This window comes from Arvicanthis niloticus, chromosome 10 (assembly GCF_011762505.2).
Source record: "Arvicanthis niloticus isolate mArvNil1 chromosome 10, mArvNil1.pat.X, whole genome shotgun sequence".
Classification (NCBI taxonomy): domain Eukaryota; kingdom Metazoa; phylum Chordata; class Mammalia; order Rodentia; family Muridae; genus Arvicanthis; species Arvicanthis niloticus.
The window spans coordinates 25806577-25825914 of NC_047667.1; the positions used below are offsets into that span (position 1 = coordinate 25806577).

Genomic DNA, 19338 nt, shown 5'->3' on the forward strand with positions numbered 1-19338 from the left:
ATAGCAACAGATAGCTCCTGTCTTCTCTTTCTGCCTGAGACCATTTTCTTTTAGATTTATTTATTTTATTTATATGAATAAATTGTAGCTGTCTTCAGACACACCAGAAGAAGGTATCAGATCCTATTATAGATGGTTGTGATCCACCATGTGGTTGCTGGGAATTGAACTCAGGACCTTTGGTAGAGCAGTCAGTGCTCTTAACCGCTGAGCCATCTCTCCAGCCCTGCCTGGACCATTTTCAACACCACTCCTCCTCCTTCTCCTCATCCTCTTCCTCCTCCTTTTAAAAGCACACCTGCCCTCAGACCCTTTGTAGTCCCTGACTGGTTTTAAACTCACTAGCCTCCTGTCTCAGCTTCTCAAGTCCTTGGGACTATGTGAGCCACCATACCCGGCTTATGTAAGCTTCATCTCTTTTGAATATTTGAAAGGACTTTTCCAGGGAGAAATTTTGAGTATAAGTTAGGATTACTGAGCTTAGACCTTATTTCTTCCTCTCACCCCTGTTTCTCTGTGTAGCCATGGCTGTCCTGGAACTCACTCTGTAGAATTCACAGAGATCCTCCTGCCTGTGCTGGGATTGAAGGCCTGTACCTCCACTATCCAGTTGACCTTATTTTTTCTTAAGTGAAGATGCAAAAGTTATACATCCTTTTATAAGTTATACTTGAAAATCACTTCTAAAGGCATTTCCAGCTGAGCAAAGATGCCTGGTTCTTTTCAGTTGAGCGTGGAATGAAGTGGCTGTAGGGACTGGCTTGGGATCTGGAGAGACTTCAAACACTGGATCCTGTACCCTGCCTCCTGCCTCCCTGTTTTGAGACTGGGTCTAAAGTATAGGAGAATGACCCACTGAGCTATATTCCAGCCCACGCTAGACTCTCTCTCTCTTTTTTTTTTTTTTTTTTGGTTTTTTTGAGACAGGGTTTCTCTGTGTAGTTCTGGCTGTCCTGGAACTCACTCTGTAGACCAGGCTGGCCTCCACTCAGAAATCCGCCTGCCTCTGCCTCCCAAGTGCTGGGATTAAAGGTGTGAGCCACCACCACCTGGCCTAGACTCTCTTTCCTAATCATATCTCCTTTCTTGTCCTACTTTGACCCCTCCCTTGGCTTGGTACTACCTCTGGTTTGGATTTTTGTACCTATACCAGGGCCCCCATGCCTAAGCTCCTTCCTAGGCTTCGAGAAGGACAGAGCTTTGTCTGGGAACACTGGCGTTCTGATCTATTCAGCCACACGTAAGTGAGAGGGGTGTGTGTGTTTGTGTGTGTGTGTGTTGTTTTGAGGGATCTAGTTTTGCTCAGGTACCCACACCCCACACCCCTCTATTTAATCTCCCAGTATACCTTATGACCTCTTGTATGCTGGTTGCTTATGACAGTCTTCTCTGAGGTTCTGAGCAAATTAGATTATCTCCACACAAGAGACCATGGGTAAGCATTACACAGATGATGCTGAGTGACAGGAGGCAGGCACACACACACACTGTGGTACCTATATGCAAATGAAGCCAATGGTTGGGACAGTGACAGGGGTAAGATGGGGGCTGTCTGGGAGTGGAGCAAGGGAGCTAAGATGCTGCTGAGTCTTCTACATCTTAATTTAAGTGCTGGCTACAAGAGCCTTCTTTCTTTCTTTCTTTCTTTCTTTCTTTCTTTCTTTCTTTCTTTCTTTAAAACTAAATTAGGGTATTGCTGGGTAGCCCTGCCTGGCTTTGAGTTCATGGCAATCCTGCTTCCTGCTCCCAAGTGCCAGAATTACAAGCATGGGACTTGATGCCCAGCTATTTTTACTTTTTGTTGTTTATTTGATTTTTTTTTTAATTTCTAAGATATATTTATTTATTTTATGTATACGAGTCCAGTGTAGCTGCCTTTAGACACATCAGAAGAGGGAATTGTGTGTATTACAGATGGTTGTAGGTCACCATGTGGCTGCTGGGAATTGAACTCAAGACCTCTGGAAGAATAGACAGTGCTCTTAACCTCTGAGCCATCTCTCCAGCCTCCAGCTATTTTTGCTTTTAACGCCTGGGTTATACAGTGAGTTAAGGCCAGTCTTCCTCAGAACCTTGTCTTAAGAAATACACACACACACACACACATTTACATGTAGTTACAGTTTGTGACTTTTTGTATGTAAAACTTAAAAACTTTGATTTTTGTTTATTTGTTTGCATGAGACAGGGTTTCTATGTAGCCTTGACTGTCCTGGAACTCGCTCTGTGGACCAGGCTGGCCTCATAAAGATCCACCTGCCTCTGCCTCCCAAGTGTTGGGATTAAAGGTATGCACCACCCACCACTGCCTGGCTTGATTTTTTTTTTTTTTTTTTTTTTTAAGATTTATTATTTATTTCTGTTTGCATTGATGTTTTGCCTAAATGTTTGTCTGTTTAGGGGTGCCAGATTCTCTTGAGCTGGAGTTACAGACAGTTGTGAGCTACCATGTGAGGGCTGGGAGTTGAATCTGGGTCCTCTGGAAGAGCAGTCAGTGCTCTTAACCACTGAGCCATCTCTCCAGCCCTTGAAATAGGTTCTTACTGTATAGCCTTGGCTGTCCTAGAACTGGCTATGTAGACCAGACTGTCTTGATCTCACAGAAATACACCTGTCTCTGCTTCCGGAGTACTGGAAGTATGCTCCACCACATCAGGCTAATAGAGACTATTTTAAAATGTTATAGTGTGCTTAATTACTTTTGAATCTATTATGATGATTTCTTTTTAAAATCCACTCCATTGGATCCACTCCATAAAATACTGGTTATAGTCAGTTTTCGGTTATTGGGTGGTCACTGTAATTGGTATGGATGGGTCAAAATCAAAGGTTACATGTTTGATTTTGCTTTTAAACATGTGGCTGTGTGTGTGTGTGTGTGTGTGTGTGTGTTTAAGGGAACTTATTTTCCCAGATTCTATATGCAAACAATTTGTTCTTTATACCATTCAAAGAAACCTCAGAAAAAAGTGTGGGACATGTAATCCCCAGGTAGGGACAATGATGGACACTTGCTTTTGCCTTCTAACCTGGATTCCCTATTCTGCAACAACAACAGCGACCTGCCCTTGCCTTGGCTGGTGCATTAGTTACTGGCCTCTGGGTACAGTGCAATCTTGATCATAGTGGTGTCAATGATGTTAACACCTCACGGTTTCTGAGGGCAAGAGTTTGGGCAGGCGCAGCTTGCTATGGCTAGTTGCCTGGACCTGAGGCTTGCTTCCAAACTAATAGGGTTATTGGCAGAACTCAGTTCTTCTTAAGTTGCCTCCTCTTCTTGGCTGTGATCTGTTGGCCAGCCCCACTTCCTGGAGGCCACTCAATTCCTTGCCATAACATGACTCCTATTTTGTCAAGCCAGTAAGAACAGGCTACCATTAGCAAGCAGACTCTCAAGCCTTGTGACATGTAACTGCATACCTGGCCACTTTATTCACTGGTGAGGAGCTAGCCACGGAATGTGTATCTTCTCAAGGCAAGGATTGCACAGAGGTTGCAAAAATACTGGGAGGCACAGTTATGGCAGCTGGCCTGCCCATCTGCCACTGACACAGCAGTTCAAGGGAAGCAGACCCCTGTGGCCTGAGGCAAGCCAGTAACCACACAGTCTTTCCTGGCCACAGAAGTTGGCTACAGGTGATGTAAGGTCTAAGTGACTTAAGTGTTGGGTGAGTAGACTGAGTTTTTAGACAGGGAGAAAAAGTCCTGGAATGGGAAACCAATCTGCAAAGGCTAGGATAGAGCCTATTGGGAGAAACACTGTAATTCTGCACTCATGAAGACAGATAGGGAAGTTCAAAGGGTATAGGCCAGGCTCGACTACATAAAAAAAAAAACAAAAGCAACAAAAGAAATCATAAAACTATTCATTGTTTATAATAATGGATCTCATTATAGTATTTTATATGTTTATTTATAGTACTTTATATTCTTATTTATTTATTTATTTATTTATTTATTTATTTATTTATTTTTGACAGGTTTTTCTGCCATAGCTCAGGTTGGCCTTGAACTTACCATCAGCCTCTTGAGGATTGAGACTATAGGCATAGGTCATTATGGTATGCCAGGGTTTATTAAGATGCTTTTATATATACAAAAAATGTCCTTTGGTCATATTTATCTTCCCATAGTCCCCTATTTTTTTGTTTTATAGATTTAACATATAAGAGGAACATATAAAGTATATACACATATATGCATGCATACATATATATTATACACATATATATTTTTTCATGTTTTTCAGGCTACCTTGTAAGTCACCATATAGCTGAAGATGACCTTAAACTTCTTCTTCTTCTTTTTTTAATTTTTAAAAATTTTATTTTATTTACAAGCTGGGCAGTGATGGTGCATGCCTTTAATCCCAGCACTTGGGAGGTAGAGACAGGTGGATTTCTGAGTTCAAGGCCAGCCTGGTCTACAGAGTGAGTTCCAAGACAGCCAGGACTACACAGAGAAAACCAAAAAAAAAAAAAAAAAAAAAAAAAAAATTTATATGAGTACATTATAGCTGTCTTCAGACACACCAGTAGAGGGCATCAGATCCCCTTACAGATGGTTGTGAGCCACCATATGGTTGCTGGGAATTGAACTCAGGACCTTTGGAAGAGCAGCCAGTGCTCTTAACCGCTGAGCCATCTCTCCAGCCCCAACCTTGTACTTCTAATCCTCCTGACTATGCTCCCCCATTCCTGAGGTTACAGGCTTGTGCCACTACACCCCATGTGGTTGCTGGGAATTGAACTCAAGACCTCTAGAAGAGCAGTCAGTGCTCTTAACTGCTGAGCCATCCCTCCAGCCTGGTTGGTTGGTTTTAGACAGTCTTCTTTGTCTCAGACAGACTGGCCTTCACCTGTTCTTTTCTATGTAGCCCAGGCTGGCCTTGAATTCTCACAGCCTGATTTGTTACTGATTAGACTGGCCCCTTTTAGACTGGCCATTTTTCCTTTTCTGGATTGTGAAAGCGATAAGACTGAGCATTAATTAAATAGTGAAACGGACTTCTTCCTACTCGACAACAAGAACTGGAGAAACGGGGACAATTTGTAAACCCACCTTTATCTTTTTGGCTTGGGAGGGAGGTTATAGATATAGTATCAAAAATGAGAGAGTGAGAGTGCTGGAGAGATGGCTTAGCAGTTGAAGGCACTGGCTATTCTTCCAGAGGACACGGGTTCAAAAGCCGGCACTTACATGGCGCTCACAACTGTCTATAATTCTAAGACCTGGCATTCTCACACAGATATACATTCAGGCAAAACACCAATGCACATAAAATAAAGGTAAATTTTTAAAAAAAAATTTAAAGATGAGGTGAAGGATGGCTGCTAAGTGTGATGGGTAGTGGAGATACTTATTCATCTCTTTTCTGGGAACTTTAAGGCAGCCTCTTTGTGTTCCTTCTATAGTTCCCTGTCACCGTTGCCATGGCGATTGTCAACAGGCATGGTGCTGGAGGGTTCACCATTTAGCTGGCAGATAGATTACAGTGTAGTTACATGTTTTCTGGCTGTTGTTCTGGTGGCCATCTTAGGTGCCGACAGTTTCTGCTCATACATCTTCCTGATGCCCTTCTGGCCCAAAACATCCCATCCTCAAAATGCAACAAGAAACAAAGCCAGGCCTGCCAAGCAGTGCCAGGGTTGACAAATAGGAGCTGTTTTCCTGCCACAGGGCCATGTTGGGTTAAACTTACCTGCAGTAGGCCCTGCTCCATGTTGAAAATCCCCTCCGCTGATGGAATACATGTGCTATCCCGACTAGACTTTTTCCTAAGCGATTCTTGGGATGGAACCCAGCACCTCATGTGCTCAACAGATGCTCTGCCACACCATCCCAGTAGTCTATCAGCGTCTCTAGAGAGCGTGCCTGAACCACACTCAGCTAATGGGTAATGCTGAGCTAGTAAATTATGATAAGTGTGAGATTTTTTTGTTTGTTTTTGGATGCTAACGAGCTAATGACTGGCTTTAGGATGGAGGCTGGGCACCTGGAAAGCACAGGGAAAGGAGAGAAGCTGCAAATTCATTACCAGTGGTCAACTCAGTCTTGCCTATACAGTGAACATACAACAAAAGACCTGGGTTCCGAGAGCCAGGAGATGGTTGGGTGTTCCAAGCACGTAAGGGATTGGCTCTCGATCGAACCCCTGCCTTGACTTTGTTCTGACCCCTGTACGCCCCTGCATGTGTTACCTAGCTTTACAGTAAGTCAGCAAGCCTGTTTCCTCACTTGCAACACCACCAGATTAGCCAAACACAAGGAGGGAGGCACTGTTGTTGTGGTGGTTTGAACTGAAACATTCTCCATAGGCTCACAGGGAGTGGCCCTACTAGGAGGCGCGGCTTTGTTGGAGTGGGTGTGGCCTTGCTGGAGGAAGTATGTCACTGAAAGTAGAGGGGAAAAGCTTTGAGTTTCAGCTTAAGACAAGCCCAGTGTGTCTCTTTCTTCCTGCTGCCTGCCAATCTGGATGTAGAACTCCTTCCCCCAGTCTGCATGCATGCTGCCATGCTTCCAGCCAGGTTTCCCTCCCCCGCCCTCAAATGTTTTCTTTGATGATTGATGAGTAAGTAGAGAAAGTTCTTTGATTTGTTTTCTACTCTCAGATAGCCTCTAAACATGTCTCCTCTAGGGGGAATAAGTAGGGCCTTAAGACGATTTAGCAGATAAAAGCCCTTGCCTTGCAGAGCTGACAAGCTGAGTTCAAGCCCTGGAACCCATATACAAGTGAAGAAGGCTGGAGAGATGGCTCAGCGGTTAAGAGCACTGACTGCTCTTCCAGAGGTCCTGAGTTCAATTCCCAGCCACCACATGGTGGCTCACAACCATCTGTAATGGGATCCGATGCCCTCTTCTGGTGTGTCTAAAGGCAGCTACAGTGTACTCATATAAATAAAATTTAAAACAAAAATTCTTAATAAAAAAAGTGGAAGGAAAAATCATAATGAAGCTGACCTCTGACCTCTACACGTGTGCCGTGGCACATTTGCACACCTCTTCTTTTCATGACTTGAAAAAAAGTCAGATGTCAAGAATGAGCCGGGTGCTATTGGCACCCCTTTCTCTGCCTACTCTGGAGACGAGGTCTCACTGTGCAGCCTAGGCTGGTCTTGATCCTCCTGCCTCAGCATCACTAGGATTACAGCTGGTCCATCATACCCAGCTTCCCCTTTCACTGTCTAAAGAATCAGTTCTTAACCTGTGGTCGTATATCACATATCCTGCATATCAGATAGTTATTTACATTGTGATTCATAACAGCAGCAAAATTACAGTCATAAAGTAGCAACGAAAATAATTTTATGCTTGGTGGTCACCACAATATGAAGTGTATTAAAGGGTAACCACATTAGGAAGGCTGAGTACCACTGAACCAAAGTGTTGGAGTTTGGACAACAAGTAATATAGTCAGTCAAGGTTTAAGGTGGGCTGTGTTGTTGTTGTTGTTTTGTTTGCTTGCTTTGTTTTAACGTGGAAAGCCTTAGGGAGAGCCGCCACTAGAGTCAACGGTCTTTCTCTAAAACCGAAGCTCCAAGTTAAAGCCCTTATGACCACTGCGGGGGTTGGGGGGGAGGGGGGAAGTGTGCACTCTGGATTTCTTTGCTAGCTCTGTGGCAAAAGGCCTGACATCAAGCTACTAGGGAATCTGAGGCAGAAGAATCCCCAATTCAAGGCCTGCCTGCATTACAGAGTGAGTTCTAGGCCAGCCTAGTCAGCTTAACGAATCCCCCCCATCTTAAAATACAAACCAAAAGCTGTTGAGAATACTCCTCAGTGGTAAGAACTTGCTGATAGCCATGGGCCCCAGATCCAATCCTCAGTACCACAACTGGGAGAAAAGACTATGCACACACACAGGAATTTGGATTGAACATGTGTCCAGATTTATAATCAAAATTTGTAGGCACTAATGTGCCATTGAACTGTTCCTACTGTGTGCCCTATGCATACTCCAGAGCTGGAGTGGGAGCGGGAGCGGGAGCTGGAGCAGGAGCTCGCTGAATCAGCCTGGTGGCTCTCAGCTCCACTCACTAGCTAGTTAAGAGCTAATTGTGAAGCTGGACACCATAGCACACACATTATAAACTCAACACGTGAGAGGCAGAGCCAGGAGGATCAATAATTCTAGTTCAAGTGGGGTTGATTCTGCACACCTTTAATCCCAGCACTTGAGGCTCAGAGGCAGATGGATCTCTGGAGTTTGAGTACAGCCTTGTCTACAAACAAAGCAAGTTCCAGGTCAGTCAGGGAGAAACCCTGTCTCAAAAAATAGTAAACAAATGAATGAATAAATAAATAAAAAGAATTTGAGTCCAAGGGCTGGACAGATGGCTCAGCAATTTATTTATTTATTTATTTATTTATTTATTTATTTATTTATTTTATTTTTTTGGTTTTTTGAGACAGGGTTTCTCTGTGTGATCCTGGCTGTCCTGGAACTCACTCTGTAGACCAGGCTAACCTCGAACTCAGAAATCTGCCTGCCTCTGCCTTCCAAGCGATGGGATTAAAGGTGTGAGCTACCACTGCCAGGCAGTACTTCTTGTGGAGGACCCTGATTTGATCCCCAGCAGCACCCATACCGTGTCTCATAGCCATCCATAGCTCCAGTTCCAAGGGATCCGACTGGCATGCATATAGTGCACATACAGACATGCAGGGAAAACATTCATACACATAAAGGAAAAATAATTAAATATAGATAGCACACAAAACAAAAATCTAAGCTGATATGGTGGTACATGCCTTTCATCTCAGTTCTCCGCTGGCAAGGGCAGGTGGATCTCTGTGAGCTCCAGGCCATCTGGGGCTACATAGTAAGACCCTGTCTCAAACAAACACACATAAACAACCTAGCTAGCTAGAATTAGGGACTCTGCTAGGAGCAGCAGACAGCAGAGAACAAGGCACTGATTTACAGGGCAGAGATACAGAGGTCCCTTCTATTCCTCTCAACCTTCCTAATGCTACGGCCCTTTCATACATGTCTAGAATCCTATTGTGGTGACCCACAACCATAAAATTGTTCCATTGCTACTTCCTAACTGTAATTCTGCTCCTGCTATGAATTATAATGTAAATATCTGTGTTTTCAGATGGTCTTCAATGACCCCTGTGAAAGGATCATTCAGCCTTCGTGGGGCTCGTGACCCACAGGTTGATGAACGCTGCCGTACAACCTAGGCTGAAAGTTACTTTTGGAAAAAAAGGCGAGGCCAGACGCTGCAGATGTGGGGAAGAAGAGAAAGGCGGTGTAGGTCACCGTTGACATGAGCTCTGGAGACAAGCCAGGTGGATTTGTGCCTGTCCCGTCACACTTGTATGAGTGTGTCACGGTCATCTTCCATACAGAGCTAGCAATGCTGTGGACAGTGGGGGTCACATGGGGTAATACATGGGGGTGACTGGCCCAGGCCTTGCACCATAGTAAAATGACAGGCAAGGTCAGCATTCATGAATAAGACTCGTTTATTCCCCCCCCCCTCGTGCTTGAGAAAAGCATGACTTGGAGGTGGTATCTGTTTGTGGGTATCTCCTGCCTCTGATGCTTCTCCATCATAATCTGCTGCCCTGATGCTAGGTCCCCAGAGCCCAAGACACTACTGCTGAGGGACTCACTGAATACACACAGGCTGGCTGCAGGGAGTTCTACTGTGGCCGTTCTTTTATGTGGTCCGTTGGTCATTTGAGGATTTGGCTCCCATGATACTGCACTGCACTCATTACTATGCTTCCTCTTGTCTTGGAGGCTTTGTGTGTCGCCAGTCCCTGGCCAACACAGTTTTCAGAAGGCCAGCTTCGCCTTGAGCTCATTCATGGCTCCAACTAAACTAAGAAGTGCGATTGTTCCGACTCCAAGATATTGGGAAATCTTGTTCCAATATCCAAGATATTGGGAAATCTTGACTTTCTTTTAAAGATTCAGATACCAAATGTGAACTTGGCAAGCCTTCCCCCCCATCTCCCCTTTCTAAGTCTGGTCAAATGCACGCACTGTCTTCTCCAGGGTTGTGCTTCCAGAAGCAGTCATTGCCACACTCTGCAGACTGCTGACTGCCTTTGTTCAGAAGCCGTGTGGTCCCTGGAAGAACACTGAACGTAGCGCTTCAGTCACACAGCTTCTAGGGCCTACTGGCTCCCATTCAAAGCTGGATGGATGCGCAGCTCCAAAACTTGGTGAGGTCAGATGAGATACCAGATCTGAAAGGCATTATTATAATAGATTACTGTAAAAACAGAAGGCATTTTAAATATGTATGGTAAAAAAAATTGAAGAATTGGAGTTGAAACTGAGTATGTGTGTATATGTGTGTGTGTGTGTGTGTATGTATATACACATATATATTTTATATTTTAAAGATTTATTTATTTTATTTATATGGGTAATTGTAGCTGTCTTCAGACACACTAGAAAAGGGCATCCCATTACAGATTGTTGTAAGCCATCATGTAGATGCTGGAAATTGAACTCAGGACCTCTGGAAGAGCAGACAGTGCTCTTAACCGCTGAGCCATCTCTCCAGCCTTTTTTTTTTTTTTTTTTTTAAATCTTGAGATAGGATCTTACTACATAGCTTAAGCTGGCCTTGAACTCCTGGTCTTTCTGCCTCTTGTCTCCAGAGTACTTGGATTACAGGTGTGTGTAACATCACACCTAGCTATGAGCTGCCAGTTTTAGTATGTAGGGTTTCAAAAGAATACGTACATGAAGGCCCCCTTTGTTTGTTTGTTTCTTTCTTTTTTAGATTTCTTTTTTATATAGAGAGCGTTCTGCTTGCGTGTGTGCCTGCAGGCCAGAAGAGGATACCAGATCTCATTACAGATGGTTGTGAGCCACCATGTGGTTCCTGGGAATTGAACTCAGAACCTCTGGAAGAGCAGTCAGTGAGCCATCTTAACCACTCTCCAGCCCCAGAAGGTCCTATTTCTTCTTTTACCTCTAGATTATGAGATTTATGACTTGTATCGTTTCCTCAGTCTTGCCTGTGTGCACTACCTAATTTTGCCATTGTGAGTTGCGGTGAGGGGGAAAGCTTATTTGAATCATTAAAAATAAGTCATGGGGCTGAGACAGAAGAGTTGCTTTGAGTTGGAGGACAGTCTAGGCTATGAAGTAGGACCCCACTCAAAAAAGTATGGAAAGAAAGATGCAGCTGTGAAATTCCTGAAGAGTGAGTGAGTTGAAAAGCCGGTTCATCACTTGAGAGCACTGGCTGCTCTTCCAGAGGACCCAGATTTGAATCTCAGGGCCTATGCGGTAGCTCATCACCATCAGTAACTCCAGTTCTAGGGGGTCCACCACCTCTTCTGGCCTCTACCAGCTCCAGGCACCCACATGCTACCGAGACACACATGCAGGCAAAACACCCCACACACAAAAAATAACAGTAGAAAAGTCCTGAAATTACTGAGGAATGACACCTACTCCGGGTTATGATTCTGTTGTTTACAAACCATTCTCTGTGGCACATGCTGTGCCTCTAAGCCCCTGCTTCTACACTGGCAGTTGCTGCATCCACACACCACATGGCCATCTCCATCTCCGTGGTGCTGCAGCTTCCTTTCAATTTGGAACCTGAATCATTGGAGCAATGGAAATCAGTCCTCAGGAGAGCTTCCTTCAGAACACATCACCTGAATCACTGCTGTTCTGTGGCCTTGGGACCATTTTTACCCACATATACTTCCACAAAAAAATTAGACTCGATGGAGCATACCTTTAATCCCAGCACTTGGAAGGCAGCAAGTTCGAGGCCAGCCTGGTCTACAAAGCGAGTTCCAGGACAACCAGGGCTGTTAAACGGAGAAGAAACTCTGTCTCAAAACACCAAAACAACAACAAATTTTCTATGTATGAGTGTTTTGTCAGCATGTACATCTGAGTGCCACTTGCGTGCCTGGTGCCCGGGAAGCCAGAAGCTGGTGCTGGAACCACTGAACCTGGAATTTCAGAGAGTTGTGAGCCACCACTCTGAAAAAGCAGGCAATGAATGCTCTTAACTTCTGAGTCATCTCTTCAGCCCCCATGTACACTTCTTAAAATAATTTTCAAAAATTTTATTCAGTCTTGGGCAGATGGCTCATCAGGTAAAGGTCATGCAAACCCTGGCACCTGACTCAAGTTCTTGGAACTAAAGATAGAGAGAACAGACCCCACAAAGTTGTCCTCTGACAGGGCTGGAGAGATGGCTCCTGGGTTAAGGGCACTTGCTGCTCTTGCAGAGTTGCTGAATTCAGTTCCCTACACTCTCATGGCAGCTTACAACCCTCTGTAACTCCAGTTCCATGAGACTCTAACACCCTCCTCTGGCTTCCATAGACACCATGTGTAAATCATGTATATTTACATATGCACATATTTATATACATTCATTTATATATATGTATATTTACATATATATAATCAGTCAGAACACTCATACAGATAAAATAAAAATCAAGTAAATTTAAAAAATTGTTCTCGCCGGGCGGTGGTGGCACACGCCTTTAATCCCAGCACTTGGGAAGCAGAGGCAGGTAGATTTCTGAGTTTGAAGCCAGCCTGGTCTACAGAGTGAGTTCTAGGACAGCCAGGGTTACACAGAGAAACCCTGTCTCGAAAACCAAACCAAAACAAACAAAAAAAAATTGTTCTCTAAAATTTACACAAATACCCTCCCTCATCCTGGGTGCACAAGCAATAATAATGCTTTTTAAAGAAAATTAATTATGTGTTCTGCACAATTTCAATTGGAAGTTGTGAATAAATTTAATATCAAAATCTGAAAACATAATAAATCCATTGCACAGCTTCTTTAAGTGCACTCCTCCCTCCTCACCCTGGGCCATGTGATAAGATGTTTTTTTAGAGGTCATGCTATGTACATGCATGCATGTGTGAGTATATATGTCTGCATGTGTGCAGAGACCAAGTGTGTTGTTGACATCCTATGTTTAGTCAGCAGACCATAGCCCTGACTGTCCACAGTGCTCCAGATGAGAAACTGGTTGTGATGTATGCAGAGGAATATGGGTTTCACAGGAATTTTGCACTCATCAGCACCCGTTTAAAGATACTCAAACTCTCCTGTATCTTTCCCTTTGAGACAGTGTTTCCATCCATCCCTCCCTCCCAACCTTCCCCCACCCCCTTTCCGGTAGATGCTATCCTAAGGCAGCTTGTCCTATGCTGGTTGTTCTTATTCATTTTCTACTGTATGCTGTGTGTGTACAGCCTAAAGAGAGGTTCTGAAGGTCAGCAGCTGCCTTTCCACATTGAGGTAGCATCAGAAACTGACAAGGACCTCTTAGATCCATTCCATTTGGTAGGTGAGTTTTAAACACAGAAGGCTTTTGATTGACACACAACTAGCCGGTTGTGGTGGCGCAAGCGGGTAGGATTTGCTGAAGGAGGCAGAAGCAGGAGGATTGATTGACACACATCTCTTCTGGGGATGGACTGGTAAGGAGGTAGAGGCTCTCACCCTCTGGTGAGATAAGAGTCGGGGTGTGTGTGTGTGTGGGTGTTTCTTTTGAAGTAGGTTGGGGAACATCTGTTGTGATTTGGGGTAGAGAGTGGATTAGCGTATGTTCTCAGGATGATTAATTTTAGGAAAGAAAGCATATGGGCACGGTATTTTGAAATTGATTTCCTTAAAAGTTCCATGCCCACGTACCCTCTGGAAAGTCTTCATGTTCCCACTGAGGGATTCTTATATCCACTCGATTTGACTCAATGCGCCTTCCCGTAACTAAGCAACACTTTCCTTTTAGTGATTCGGAAGGATTTTGCACATAGCGTGTGTGTGTGTTAAAGAAAGCAGAGCCGCTGTATTTATACCATGCAATACTTCATAGGTCAAGCAAGAAAATTTCCTTCGGGGGGAGACGGCATAGCGTCATAGCTGACTTCCCCATTTGCACACAGAATGTTGAGGCAAGTCTTTGTCTGCTCTGATGCACAGCCTTAGCACCTTTGAACGGAGATGAAAACGGATTCCTCGTTAGGATGTGAGTCTCAGCAAGGTCATACATATATAGCCCTCTATACAGTACACAGCATATATCAAATGTCGAGTAAATATCAGTCGTTAATTTAGGCATTGCTGTGTTTACCAGCATGGGTCAGCCAAGATGGCGATAGAGTAATGATTCCAGTCCTAGTTCCTCTCGCCTGGTTCTTGGTGCACATGTTATTGTATCCTACTGCTCTGACTTCAAGGACAGCTTTAGGTCTTTAACAGTCCATTGACCTTTCCTTTCTGCTGGGTGCCTGCTCCTTGCTGTTGAAATGGGCAAGTTCATGAAACCCGGGAAGGTGGTGCTCGTCCTGGCTGGATGCTACTCTGGACACAAAGCCGTCATGGTAAAGAACCTTGATGATGGCACCTCAGACCGCCCTTACAGCCGTGCCCTGGTGGTTGGGATTGGCCCTATCCCCAAAAGTGACAGCCGCCATGGCCAAGAAGAAAATCGCCAAGCGATCCAAGATGCATTCTTTTGTGAAAGTTTATAACTACAACCACCTCATGCCCATAAGATACTCTGTGGATATCCCCTTGGACAAGACTGTTGTCAATAAGGCTGTGTTCAGGGACCCAGCTTTGAAACACAATGCCAAGCGGGAGGCCAAGGTCAAGTTTGAGGAGTGATACAAGACAGGGAAGAACAAATGGTTTTTCTAGAAGCTTCGCTTTTAGGTATATTTTTGGTTTTGCCATTAAAATTTTCAAAAAATAGAAAATAAAAATAATAAAAAATAAAATAATCCCTGGAGTTCCACAAACCCAAGGATCAAACTGTCTTATGCTCTCACTTTCTGGTCAGCCTCATAAGGACAACGTATAAACTGTGGAAGAACTCTTTCTGGAAAGGCCGAGGCTCTGAGTGTTATTTTATTTTATTTTTTAATATTTCAGTTTACCATGCCATTACATAATGTAGATGAACAATGTTTGGCTTACCACGGGCTCACTTGCACAAAACATATGTAAAGATATGACTTCCAGTAATGATACCAAAGCACCTTAGTCCTTGTGTGGGTAGCTGTCTTATTGGGTTACACAGTTTTAATCCCAGAGGAGTTGTCTCTTGACATTAAACTGTCCAAACAGTATTTATATCTGTGGCTGCCCTGCAAGATCACTTACCCTGCAGAGCCGTTTAAAAGTAGTTAATGACAGAAGAGACGTGACTCGGACCTTATGAGTGATCGCATAAGTTCGACCCATGCTGTCATGGTTTATGGAGGAAGGCAGTTTGTCCATACCCGGCATCCACCACAGCAGGTAATTTGAAATGAAACGAGACAGTTTCTACGAGCAGATTGATTTGGGAATCTTGCCTGTTCTTCCCTTTGACCCTTGACAAGTTGACACTACAAAGATTGTGACTTTAAAAAATGATTGGGTGCAAATACATTTAGGTAGATGATTTACTGTGGACGGAAGCAAGGACAGTGGCCGGGGAGATGCTGCAAGGGAGGCGACTGTAAACTTTAACAACTCAGGTTTTATGTTTCTGTAGCTTATTAATTATCCCGCCAGGTAAATCTACTGATAACCCTACATCAAGTAGTTTATATTCTTGGCAAGAGACCAGGGACCTGATTTCCTGATGAGAGACTGGGCACCCAGTTTCAAGAATAAGAGATGCGGTACTCTTACTAACCTTCATTGATATTGCAGATGCTGGTTGCTGTCTTTGTCGGATCTCAAAGCATGAACGTGAAGTGCGATAGCTATTTCAGTTTGTGCATTCTCTCTCTCTCTCTCTCTCTCTCTCTCTCTCTCTCTCTCTCTCTCTCATACAGAAAGTAAATACTAAATATGATTAAAGTAATGATAAGCTTAATCACACACACACACACACATAATTAAGGACTTACCAGGGATATCTAAATAAAAATTCTGGCCGGGCGGTGGTGGCTCACGCCTTTAATCCCAGCACTTGGGAGGCAGAGGCAGAGGCAGATGGATTCCTGAGTTCGAGGCCAGACTGGTCTACAGAATGAGTTCCAGGACAGCCAGGGCTACACAGAGAAACCCTGTCTCGAAAAACCAAAAATAAATAAATAAAAATAAATAAATAAATAAATAAATAAGTATTCTGCTCTGAATTAACACATTTTGGGGGCCAGATATCTGGCTTTGTGGCACTCACTGTCCTCTGGGTGGACTCAAGCTTGGCTTCCGGCATCCATGTCAGGTGATTTGAAATTCTCTGTCACTCCAGCTCCAGGAGACCAGATGCCTCTAGAGGGACTTTCACTCACGTGCATACATACCCACGTGCATATTTACACACCTACATATAATTAAAAATCATAAGAATACTTTTTTTTTTTTTTTTGGTTTTTTGAAACAGGGTTTCTCTGTGTAGCTCTGGCTGTCCTGGAACTCACTCAGTAGACCAGTCTGGCCTCGAACTCAGAAATCCGCTTGCCTCTGCCTCACAAGTGCTGGGATTAAAGGCATGTGCCACCACTGCCCGGCATAAGAATACATCTTAAAAGTGAGTTAACACACTCTTTTAGAATCCTTTGTAATTGCATTGAGATGTCATTATTCTCTGTAGCAGTGTGGATGGAACCCGGAGCCTTGAGAATTCTGGACAAGCACTTTCTGTCTGATCCACGACCCCAGCTCCACATTTAGATTCGTACACCAAATCTATTCAGTAAGTGGACACATATTATCTAGTCAATCTTTTTCTTAGAAGTAAAGCTTTGTACTTTCTTAGAAGTAAAACCATATATAAGTGTGTGTGTGTGTGTGTGTGTGTGTGTGTGTGTGAAAGAAAGAGAGAGAGAGAGAGAGAGAGAGAGACTCTCTTTGTAATCCTGGTTGTCCTAGAACTTGATATGTAGGCCAGGCTAGCCTTAAGATCCTCTTGTCTTTGCCTCTCAAGGACTATGATCTATCAATAATTTTAAAATGAACTATTCTCTAAAGCACGTTCTAGGAAGAACCTTTTAAAAATGTTCTCTCCAGGTGTGGAAGTGCACACCTGTAAATCTTGCAGAGACATATAAAACCAAGTCCAGCCTGGCCTACATGACTAGGAGACAAGTCCCCTGTCCCCAAAGTTATCTCACCTACAATCATAAAATGCTTATGGCTAGATGGTTTATGGCTACATATCTATTATATGTACATTGGTATTTTGCCTGCGTGGGAGTGTCAGGTCCCCTGGAACTGGAGCCACAGATAGTTGTGAGCTGCCTTGTGGGTGCTGGGAATTGAACTCAGGTCCTTTGGAAGAACAGTCAGTGCTCTTAACCACTGGACCACCTCTCCATCTCTGCATTGTTTACTTTTTAGAGACAGGGTATAGTGTAATTCAGGCTGGCCTTGAGCTCTGGCTCCCTAGTGCTGGGATCCTGGGTTGTCCTACCCGTGCTTCCTGGCTGGACTATTTTAAATGAACTTTGTAACAGAGAATTGTCGATTTAGCTCTGCGCCGAGGCACTACACGCCTCCACACTTGTTAGGGAAATATCCATCCTGCAAGGATGGGAAACCTTGGGCTGTTCTCTGTAGCTTTTGTTCCTTTCTGTCTTTCTAGTTACCCGCTTTGTTTGAAATATAAATTGAAGATGCTGTTAAAAAAAAAAAAAAAAAGAACAATTCCCCCACTGGTCTCTGTTTAAATTATTTACTACCCTTTCGAGCCGTATCTTCATTGAACTATGTTAAAAGTATTTTGCTGAAATGTTTCTTTATGTTGTCCATCGGGTTTAATAGACATTCCATTTAATAAGCTCTCTACCTGTAAGGATAGACTATTTGACCTCTATGCCCTGCTACTGCTAGACATAGTATAAGATTGCTTTGTGAAATAAAGCTGTCGGTAACATCAACAAAATAAAAAATGATCGTATTCCAATACTCTCCGCTGAGTACTATGACAGCGCTGAAATATGGAATAAAATTGAAAGTAGATTAGTTTGGGGTCCTAAGTCATGTTTTGACAAGAAATAAGAGAGGAGAACATATCTTTGAACTTTTAGTTTTAAAGTTTTTAATGAAAATATTTATCATTTTGTGAGCTTCCTCCTTTCTTTATCGCATCTAGGCTGTGTGATCTTAAAACAATCCATTCTCTGATTGTGAGGGACATAAATACTGCTCCATCTTTATACTAAATATCATAAAGGAGACACAAACAGGGCACGGCGGCTTGACATTTGTAAGTTAAGGAGTGTCATGCTAATAAAAAAGCTTATTGAAGAGGCTGGGAAATCACTCATTAATAAGCCACATATTTCCAGGGTATGTAAGGCATGTAAATACTGCCGACAAGCAGGCTGCTTTTGCTGTATTTCTAAACTCACCTTCTGGAATGGTTTGAATCTGAAGAGGAAGAATAAATATGTCACAAGGGAGAAGGCCTGGCTGGCGATGGCTTCCAGCCTGGAGGAATGTCAGAACTGCCGAGACATGCAGATTGTGAAATGCCTTTCACTTCTTTGGTTACATATTAATCAGATGAGCTCATGAGGGAGAGTGGTATGGATGGTTGGCAGAGAGGGCTGGCAGAGCGGAGCGGGCAACACTCCCCCACCTCCAACCCTGGGCAGCTGCAAATGTCCTGGGCCATCAGATTCAGGGTTGTGGCTTTCTTGAAGGTACAGAGCCTCCCTCTTCCTCTTCCTTTCCTATGCAGAAGGTTCACAGAGGGCTGGCTCAGCAGCCTTGCATCTCACTGGGTACATTTGCATTCCCTCCCACAGATTGTGGGGCAGCCCCTCTCTCCTTCCTCATCGTGTCCACTTGAGGCAAGGCTGGGCAGGAGAGCCTTTAGCTACAGCTTCTCAGATGGACGGCTCTACTGGTGTCCCCCCTCCTAAGCCCTCCTAAGTGCGAATCACATGTTAGCACATGACTAAAACGAGCCGGAGCCCTTGAGGGACTTACTGTTTTTAGTCATGAAAAGGGCAATTCTGTGTGTTTGTGTTTTTATCTTTTTTTTTTTTTTTAATGGTATTTATGGTTTCAGGAGTCCAGATTATGGATATTCTCTCTCTCTCTCTCCTCTCTCTCTCTCCTCTCTCTCTCTCTCTCTCTCTCTCTCTCTCTCTCTCTCTCTCTCTGCTACATTCCTTCCTTCCTTATTTTAAAAGGTTGGTCTTTTTACTCTTATGTCTGTGTGCATGTGAGTGTAGGTGCTCTCAGAGGTCAGAAGCAAGCTTTGGATCCTGGGGACCTTGGGTGACAGGGGGTTGTGAGCTGCCCAGCAAGAGCGCTGGGAACCAAATTCAGGTCCTCTACAAGAGGACCAAGTGTTCTTAACTGTTCAGCCATCTCCTTAGCTCCTTTGTTTAATTTATCTAATTGTAGCCCAGTCTGGCTT

General features: G+C 43.8%; 1 long non-coding RNA gene and 1 pseudogene across 1 annotated transcript; one reads left to right on the top strand and one right to left on the bottom strand.

Moving 5' to 3' along the window:
* Positions 1-9456: 9456 nt before the first annotated feature.
* Positions 9457-18414, bottom strand: LOC143443790 (uncharacterized). The gene is made up of 2 exons (XR_013113080.1): positions 18320-18414; positions 9457-10206 (listed from the first exon to the last, which is right to left on the bottom strand). It is a non-coding gene; the product is annotated as an uncharacterized LOC143443790 (long non-coding RNA).
* Positions 13773-14684, top strand: LOC117716508 (large ribosomal subunit protein eL27 pseudogene; annotated as a pseudogene).
* Positions 18415-19338: the final 924 nt, after the last annotated feature.